Source organism: Schistocerca piceifrons, chromosome 2 (genome assembly GCF_021461385.2).
Source record: "Schistocerca piceifrons isolate TAMUIC-IGC-003096 chromosome 2, iqSchPice1.1, whole genome shotgun sequence".
Taxonomy (NCBI): Eukaryota; Metazoa; Arthropoda; class Insecta; order Orthoptera; family Acrididae; genus Schistocerca; species Schistocerca piceifrons.
Window position 1 is genome coordinate 176,676,527 of NC_060139.1, and position 10,067 is coordinate 176,686,593.

A 10,067-nucleotide genomic window follows, 5' to 3' on the forward strand; every position below is an offset into this window, starting at 1 on the left:
TACATTTTCAATAACTTTCCAGCAGTCATAAAATGTTGACTACTAATAATATTATGAAAAGGATAGTTGCTACTAATCTTATAGCAGAGATGCTGAGTCGCAAATAGGCACAGCAAAGAAACTGTCACAATATGAGCTTTTGGCCAACGAGGCCTTTGTCAAAAGTAGACAACAGACACACACTCAAACACACACAGCCTCAGGCAAATGCAACTCAGACACACTTGAGCACAGTCTCTGGCAGTTGAAGCCTGCCAGATACTGTGGTCATGTGTGTGTGAATGGCATTTGAGCATTCACATGAGTGTGTGTGTGTGTGTGTGTGTGTGTGTGTGTGTGTGTGCGCGCGTGCACACACACATATGCACAAGCACATGCATGACAATGCCACATATACGTGTCCCTGGTCCTAGCTGCCAGAATTCTTGTCAGCCTGACGCTGTAGCCACAGATGTGATACCTAACATATTCAGCAATAAGACCAAACATCTCTGGAAAGTGTATATCAGACATTATAATACCCATCTCAAAACACAATAATATATTCGTGAACTTCACTGTCATATCCATATCTAACAAAAAAGCAATAAAGAAATTAGACTTCTTTCTCCACAACGAACACCAAACTAACCAGACCTAACAAAAGCACCAAACACATAAACAAAACAAAACGTTACTAACTCACTGAAAACACTTCCACAACCCACATTACCATACCAACAACCTAAATTCAAAACCAAGTTAGTGCTATCACAACCAAAACTCAGGTGACCCAAATACCACTTGTTAAATTCAACACATTCACATCCATCATCAGATGGCACGATCAAATACAACACAACTGGAAACACTGCCAACTCAAAAACTCCCCGCCATAGTGGCGTCACTCACCACAGCACAGGTCAAAACAGGTGGCTGTATGGGAAATGGGAATATGGATAACTGTGTACGCAACAAACTGTTCCCATAAATGTCTATACATACATATATTTCAGCACTAAGAAAGATACACGTGTACACTGTACAAGGTACAAAGGCTGACTGGAACATTAACATGGCGGCTCATCAGAGCAGTTAGAGTTCAAAGATCATGCTTTACGTGGTCGATGTGACCTATTGATGACACTCAGCCCCCTCCGCAGTACGGACTACAGCCTGTGAGGCCTGAGTGGAGGTCGTGTGGGCGTCGGCGTCAGAGTGAGTAGTGCCAGGTTGCAGGCGCACGACTGGAAGCTCCATCTGAGTTAGGGCGGCGTGCAAAGGTTCGGTGATGGGTCGCAGGTCCACATCGTAATCAGGCAGTGAGCGAGGGTGGATGATGCATTGGCTGGCCCGGGAGTAGAGGTGTGGGGAGGGGTGCGGCGTGCAAGCGTGCCTACCCCTAATGCAGATTGAGCCGTCCGAGGAGATGAACAACCGAACCCTTGGTGGATTGCGCTCTCGGGGGAGGGACAGGCTATGCACTATCTCGACATCTAGTTCCTCACACAGTGTCGAGTCTGCAATGTCTGAAAGGAGCACGAGCACACGGTCGTCAAAAGTGACAATCGACACGTCGTCGGCGCGGTTAAGTGATACATTTCAGCACAAGTTCACAAAGTTGAGAAGCAAGTCTCTCCAGTAGATGAAACGTCATCAAAACCTGCGCATGGGATTGATGACGACATGCTTGGGAAACTGGCGAACTGCGGTGACAATTTATCAGAGGGAGAAGACCCTACCATGAGATGAGCTAATTCATTGTCGGGCTCGGCAATGGAAAATTCCGGATGGTCCGACTGCGATGACAGAGGGTGCATCAGAGGCCATGAAAGCAGGCTTGAGCCTGTGAAGCGACACGGTCGGTGGGCGATCTTTAACCATAATGTTGAACGTCGTCTCGCCCCTCCGGAGTACTTCAGAGGGGCCGAGGTATGGGGGTTGCAGGGGTTCTCTAACAGAATCGTCCCTGAGCATAACGTGGGAGCATGTGTTGAGTGTGGTTGGCCCATAAGTGTCCAGCAGGGAATGACTGACAGGCAGGTGTAGCCGTGCGTGTCTAAAGGGGGTGTGCATTCTATTAATAAAGTGTGGGGAGGTGGGAAAATCCTAGGGTGCTTGAGGCGGGATAAGTTCCCCAGGTAGAACCGGGTTCTCGCCGAAAATGAATTCGGAGATGGTTCCCTGTAAGTCAGGTTTAAAGGTTGAACGGAGACCGAGTAACACCCAAGGAAGCGTCTCAGACCAGAGGCAGTCATGGTATCTGAGTGCTGTTTTAAGAGTGCGGTGCCATTGTTCCGCTAAACCGTTGCTGTGTGGGTGGTAGGCTGTTGTATGAATTTTTTTAATACTGTAAAGGTTACATACAATCGTGAAAAGTGCAGATACGAACTGTCGACCTTGGTCGGTGGTGAAGGTGGACGGGCAACTGAACCTAGCGATCCATAATGAGATGAATCCCTTGGCCACAGTTTCTGCTGTGATGTTGGGTAAAGGAACAGCTTCCACCCAATGAGACATGTGGTCGATTTTGGAGCAGATATATCAGTGGCCCTATGACGGTGGCAGAGGGTCGATACATGACGAAAACGTCCTCGCGGAATGTCAAACTTGCCAAGGGGAGGGGGGGGCGAGAGTTGTGGCGTCCGATTTTGTTGCATTTGCAGGAAATGCAGTTGCGTGTCCAGATTTGACAGTCCTGTTTAACTGACGAGGCATGTGGTGGCGCAGATGCCAGGTTCAAATGGTTCAAATGGCTCTGAGCACTATGGGACTCAACTTCTGAGGTTATTAGTCCCCTAGAACTTAGAACTAGTTAAACCTAACTAACCTAAGGACATCACACACATCCATGCCCGAGGCAGGATTCGAACCTGCGACCGTAGCGGTCTCGCGGTTCCAGACTGCAGAGCCTAGAACCGCACGGCCACTTCGGCCGGCTCGGATGCCAGGGTGTGCGAGGTTATGCAAGGTGTCGTAGGCTTGTCGGCGCAACATGGGAGGGAGCAACGGCCGCAGAGTGCCGGTAGGAGAGTCACACCACACTTCGTTTGAAATGCCGGGGAACTTGGCTATGGTAAACACAAACAATGTCTGTGTATCCGTGAGGAGAACTTGAAATTCCTCATCAGAGGCCTGGAGAGAGGCGAGGTCTGATAAATCGACAATGTGTGAGACAGTATTGATCCGCGAAAAGAAATCAGCGGGAATGTTTTCCATGCCTTTGATTTAGCGTATGTCCGCAGTAAATTGAGAGACCAGGTCGAAGTGGCGGAAAAGCCGAGGGGGTGGGTCCTCGGGAGGGCTGCAGAAGCTATCCACCAGTGGTTTGTGGTCAGCAAGATTGAAGAAAGAATGGCCCTCGATGTCAGGGCGAAAGCATTTGACGGCTTCATAGACTGCCAGAGGTTCTCTATCGAATGCGGAGTATTTCTTCTGTGCTGTAGACAGTTTTTTAGAGAAGAAATGAAGGGGTGAAACCGTGTCCCCTTTGCGTTGCTGTAATACTGCCCCGACCGCGATGTCGCTGGCGTCCGTGCTGATAAACAACTCAGCAGACAGATCGGGGTGGGCGGGTACAACGGCTTGAGCTAACGTTGTCTTTAGAGCCCTGAAGGCCTCTAGCATAAGTTCAGTCCAACGGGCTGGCTTAAGGCCCGAAGTCTGTTTGCCGGACAGCTAGTCCGTCAGCGGGGCATGCACAGCGGCGGCAGAAAGCAGATGTTGGCAGTAGTAATTTATAGTGCCCAGGAAACGTCGGAGTTCTTTGTATGTAGCCGGCGAGGGCAATGACATGATAGCCTGCACGCGGGATTTGGGAGGCTGTATTCCGTCTGCGGAGATGGTGTAAACCAAAAATGTCACAGAGGACTGGCGCGATTGGAATTTAGCTTTGTTGACCTCGACACCGTTAAGAGTGCAAGGTCTGGAGGACCTGGGATAAATGATCTTCGTGGTCTTCAGTCGACTTGCTGAAAATGAGGATCTCATCCAGGTATGCAAAGCAGATCTCGAACTGTCATAAGTCTGAATCAATGAAACATTGCCACGTTAGTGCCACATTCTTTAAGCCAAATGGCATGAAGTTGTATTGGAACAAACCGAACGGTGTAGTGATAGCAGTCTTTGGAATGTCTTTTGGCGCTACGGGAATCTGGTGATAGCCACGTTTACAGTCAATCACACTGAAGATTGTGGCAATTGATAACATATGGGTGCAATCGTTTCTGTTCGGTACTGGGTAATTGTCCATGATGGTACGAGCATTTAAGTGTCTGTAATCGCCACACATTTGAAAAGAACCGTCGTGGTTGGTGACAATGTGAATCAGTGAAGACCAATTGCTGTCTGATAGCTGTAGAATGCCAGCCTCCAGAAGTTCGTTAATTTGCTGCCGGGCCGCATACAACTCAATGAGTCCGCAGCTCGTGGTCGTGCGGTAGCGTTCTCGCTTCCCACGCCCAGGTTCCCGGGTTCGATTCCCGGCGGGGTCAGGGATTTTCTCTGCCTTGTGATGACTGGGTGTTGTGTGCTGTCCTTAGGTTAGTTAGGTTTAAGTAGTTCTAAGTTATAGGGGACTGATGACCATAATATGTTAAGTCCCATAGTGCTCAGAGCCATTTGAACCATTTTTTTGCAACTCAATGGGGTCGAGGTGTCTAACGTTGTGCCTAATAGGAGGGCCAGCAGTGGTAATTATCTTGTGTGTCGTTCCGTCAGTGACGGAAGAGACTGAGAACTCCACACGAGGCTGAGTAATGTTCTGACGTGAAGTTTTGGGACAAGTGGGGCGCAATGAGGCGTAGTCCTTAGCGCAAGTGGGAAAAGGCAGCATGAAAGTCACATGCTTATTATGTGACCGCGGCGTGCGCGTGTTTGGAGAGGTCGGCTGCGCGTGCAGCACAGAGCGGCTCAGGGCGATGTGCGTCTCGCGGGCCCCGAGGAATCGCTTCATGACGTCATCAGTAAGGCTGAAAGCGTGACAGCGCTGCCTGGTGACGAGACCTGTAAACAACTCTGTTGATGTAAGTGACGTCACACGTTGGCCACAGCGTTTATACAGACTTGCCATCAGCTATTGTTTTGGAAGTCAAATCAATCCAGATTGTCTGAATGAAGCTTCCATTAACAGAATTAAATGTAGAAAGAAGGTTTGAATGCGAATAATCTGGATTATGGTGACATAATAATCCGCAGCGTAGTCAAAGTTACACATTAGAATCTTAGGGTCTAGTGTAGCAGGGGATACAACCCGTCGGCTTTGAACAATGACGTCACAAGACGCCAGAGAGCGTGTATTACAAAGATGAAAGAGCTGAGGAGAATGTTGAGAAACAAAGGAATGCGAGAGAGATAAACATTGATCTTGTCAAAAGCCGAGAAGCGATTCTTCTTAGTGTTGTAGCTCCCTTCAGTAGCTGATAAGTGTTTTTTGGCTTAAAAAAAAAAATCTCACGAGATAGAATAAACTGATCCTACTTTATTAAGCAAACAATAAAAAAACTAAACTAAAACATAACAGCAAAAGCTGTTATGTTTTAGTTTAGTTTTTTTATTAATGAAATAGGATCAGTTTATTCTATCTCGTGAGATTTTTTTTAAAAAAAAGCCAAAAAAGACTTATCAGCTACTGAAGCATCTGTATCTTAGGATCAGTTTATTCTATCTCGTGAGATTTTTTTTTAATAAGCCAAAAAACACTTATCAGCTACTGAAGCATATTGGTGGAATAAGAAAGTGAAATATGGTAAAATAGTGAAATATAGATAAACGATCGCTTTTAGATTCACATTCAATTATTTTAATGATAGTGCTTATTAGAACACAGAACTGCTTTATTATCTATGCCTCGAAGTGAAGACATTACTATCTATGACTAAGGAATGACGTCATTGTTCAAAGCCGACGGGTTGTATCCCCTGCTTCACTAGACCCGTTTCCCCAGTAGGCCTATAAACCATGAAACAGACAAAAAAAGCCTACTTCTCGTTGTCTTCTCTTCCTTGGACTTTCACTTCAGAAACTCTGAAACATCCATTACAAAAACACATTACACCATTCACAAATCTTGATTCAGTCACTGCAATTCATATCTATTTTACTGTCAAAAATACTGACTATGATCAATGATTAATTGTGAACATTCAAAAGTTTTCAAATGTGCAGGTTACTGTTAGAATACAGTTACTACACAATTTTTGATCAGGAAAAATTTACGATGATTGCAACTTAAATACCGAAGCCATTTGTTATGAGAATACGCCGTTACCACAGATAATCCACATAGATGCATTGAAAGAAACTTTACTGAGTAACATAATGCATCAGAATACTATAGGCACAAAGAATGAAATTTCTGTAGATTTACCATACATTTTACTTTTCTTGCGCATGATAAGATTACTAACGGAAGTTACTTACTGGGCATTGTCTGGAATATAAACCATCCTTTCTCCTCTGCAAACATGTGCTTTTGCAGCAAGTATTATCAATTTTTTTCCGTGATTGAAAAGCTTTAACGCACACAAATCCCGCCATCATACACAAATCCACAAGGCATCAGAATGCCATGTTCAAAGAATATCCGCGTTTCGAAAACTACCAGCGATATTGGCTTGTGTGAGAGGCGACGTCATGCCATGATATGACGTCATGATTCCTCGGGGCCCGCGAGACGCTTCCCTCAGGGCGTGCGGTGACTGTGTTGTTACCTTTTTGCCTTGAGTAACCAGCACGGACGAGAGAGGAGTTGGCATCGCGCGGGGAACGGCGATGGCTGCCGAATCATGTGGTTGATGCGTGAGAAAGGGGGAATGTTTACCAACACGGTGGGCGTGTTTGCATCGTGTGCGCGACTATCATTAGAAGCACTGTTTGAAACACATGGCACTGCACGTAGCGGGCGTGTGGCGGATGCAGAGATCACTGAATGCGACACGTCACATGCAATCAATGTCTTTGAACTAACCTGATTAGTGTCCGTGCTGGTGTCTGCTGATGAGGGTCGATCAAGTGAATGAACTGTGGATTGCAGTTGCCGCAGTGAGGTACGAGCTGCGGTGAGCTCGTCGAAAGTGTGAGCAATGTGTTGTTGCAACTCATCATTTTGCCGACGGAGTTGCGCTGCTACGTCGTACTCTGACACTAGATTAGTGACTCAGGTCACAATTTTGTAGGCGAGGATGGAGCACTCATGAACCAAATCACATGTTGCGATGGAAACGGAACGACAAGCATAAGTGCCTGAGCACGGTATCTGATTGTCAGAAGGGTGGTGTAACACTGAACCTTGGACTATGTTTGAGGAGATTTTGTAATGGGACAAGAAATCCGTACCGGACAAGGGTACATCTAGAACCGGAGGCTCAAGGATGCAACAGTTTTGTTATGAAAACACTCTTATCGCTTGCTGTTGGCGGCGCGCCAGCGGGGACGCGCACACCTAGTACGGCTAGTGTGCGCGTTGTAGTGTCCCTTTTGCAATATTCACCCTTATCGAGATAAACATAAATAAAGATGACTGTATGTGACCGAAAATGAACTGCAAACATCGATTTATCTGCGGAAGGTAATAACACTAACTGTAAAAATATACAATATAGATCGATAGATGCAGAAAAGACATTATTTTTTTGTGTATGAGATTATAATGTGTAAGTAATTAAAAGAAGTATTATCATTTCTGTAAGAGTATAAAACGCAATGCAATGTTCGTTCTTCTGTCTAGTCTGTTTTGTTCTGTTCGTTCTGGTGTTAGCTGGAATAAGGTACACAAGCTATTGTGCTGCGCCAGCATTTGTTTCTGTCGTAACGTAATTGCAAATATTTAATAGTGTAAACTGTGTCCTAGTAATAATGTATTAGTATAAAGTGATCTCCTTGTGTTAATTCAAGAACCTACGCCACATTTATCTTATGAAAAGAATATTTAATGAAAATTATTTAGCATGTTTCCAGCTGCTGCGGAGAGAGTAACAGTGATCTCTGATTGTTAACAATTAGCCGCCATTACGCGCTACATTTAAAAATATTTTTCCACAGCACAATGTCTGATAGCCGGAGCGGAAGAAATTATGTAAAAATATTCAATGAGATTAATTGAAGTAATCCAGTGAAATAGTTTTATTAAAACTTGTCTATTTTCTATGATAGTGAACTGGAGCTGAGTAATACTACGCTATTGCATTTACAGTAATTTGTAGGGAGCCTGGCGCTCGATAAACCAGATATAATACGTAACTGGCAACCTACAAAATTCATTATTTTGCTTATTATATCTCTTTTGTATTTTTTTGAAAGCTAAAAGTAGAAACTAACTCCACTGAAAATCAGTAACAGATCACGATAAATCAAAGAACAAACAAATTTACTAGGAGAGTGTTTCCTCTAAATAAATAGTTACATTGCTTTTTTTAAGAGATATAATAGCGTCCATCATAACGTTCTGCTGGCCACTGCGAAAGCTCTAAGTCCTTATATAAGGTCAATGACCTCGCACAGTATATAAGCGAGCGCGCTCTTGCGCTACGCTCAGTCTGTGTCTTGCTGCTGCACAAGAAACTGCTTTGAATGCCACCAACATGCCCTACAGGAGGTATCGTCGTACCCGCACAACAGTCTACAAAACCATAGAAAACATCGAACTTACAACAACATCAGGAGACAAGAAAAATCGCATTCCAGTGAAGAGTGTTGCAGCCCACGCCCTTGTCGATGCACCTTGTGTATTTCTTGGATGTTCTCTTAATTTTAGCTTGGATATAAATGACACTTTCTCACATGGAAATGGATGGTTCACCGTTGCCATAGTAAGAGGTAGGTGATGTAAAAAGTCCACGGGAAATGTAGAGAAGAAGATAGATGCACCATAACTTTAGCAGAGCCAACAGTTTGCAATGTTGATTTGTTCACAGCGAGTAGAAGCGACTTCGTCGGTGAAAAAACGGGAGGAGCCAACGATGTAGGTATGATGGACACGTCAGCGCCTGTGTCGACTAGGAAAACAAGCCGTGACAAAATGTGGGTCACGTATAAACGACCGCTCGGCCGAGAGGACGAGTGGACAGAGTGCCATGTTTGAGGACGCCTGTTAAGTTCCCCGCAGGACTCAGCGTCTTTTAGGTCCTGCGGTCGGCGTTTGGGTGTTGGAAAGGTAATCTGCAATTCTTGGCCTCATCCCTGTCAATCTTGTGGTACCAACAGTACGGATGAGCCGGATGTGGCGGTGGCAGTGATTGTGGCAGCAGAGGAGGTTTGTCCTCGTTGATCTGTTCTGGAATGTAAACCAGGACGTATGGTGCATGTGGGATTCTTGAGTGCTCGGAAAGAGGAGTGAGCAGAAGAGTACTGCCCGGTGGTGTAGATGGCGTGGAGGTGGAACAAGCCCTGCCTCTGCCTGCAGATGTCCGGTAAACAGGCGGCGTAGTGCCAACCAGTGGTGAGAGGTGTGCTGGTTGTCTTTGTTGCAGTAGTGCATACAGCTGATCTGCGATGTGAAGGCAAGACCCGATAGACTCGAAGGAGTGTGGTAGCAGGTGTATCCGCAGGTCAGTAGGTAACTTGGCAAACCATACCACCCACAGGGTAACGTGCGGCATCGTGTGTTCACTCACAAGTAGCCAAAGGGGGCGCCAGAGTTGTGACGAAGTGCGGTCCCCCAGGTGTTCCTCGTACAGGATCTTGATTATTAATTCCTGTGGCGAGCAGGCGAGTCGGTCCAATATTGTCTTCTTGGTGAATTCGTATTTTGGCGGTGGCAGTGGCGAAAGGAGGTGGTCACAAATTAAATCTGAGTGGTCATGGAGGTGTGTGATGAGACATAGAAATTTAGAGCTGTCGTCGGTCACCTGATGTAACTCGGAAAGGTGCTCCACAAGCGCGAACCATGAAATGGGGTTGTCCTCGTATAAAGGAGGTAGCTTCGGCCGACGGCCAGGAGGGGGTGGCTTCGGCTTATCTTGGAAGGCCTGCTGTCCCGTGGTAGGATAGGCTGTATTGTAAACTGGCACTACTGGCGTGGGCGTGTTACTAGCAAACACATCCCGAACAACGGCCGGTTGCAATGTCCCTGATGTGTCATGGAAGCACGA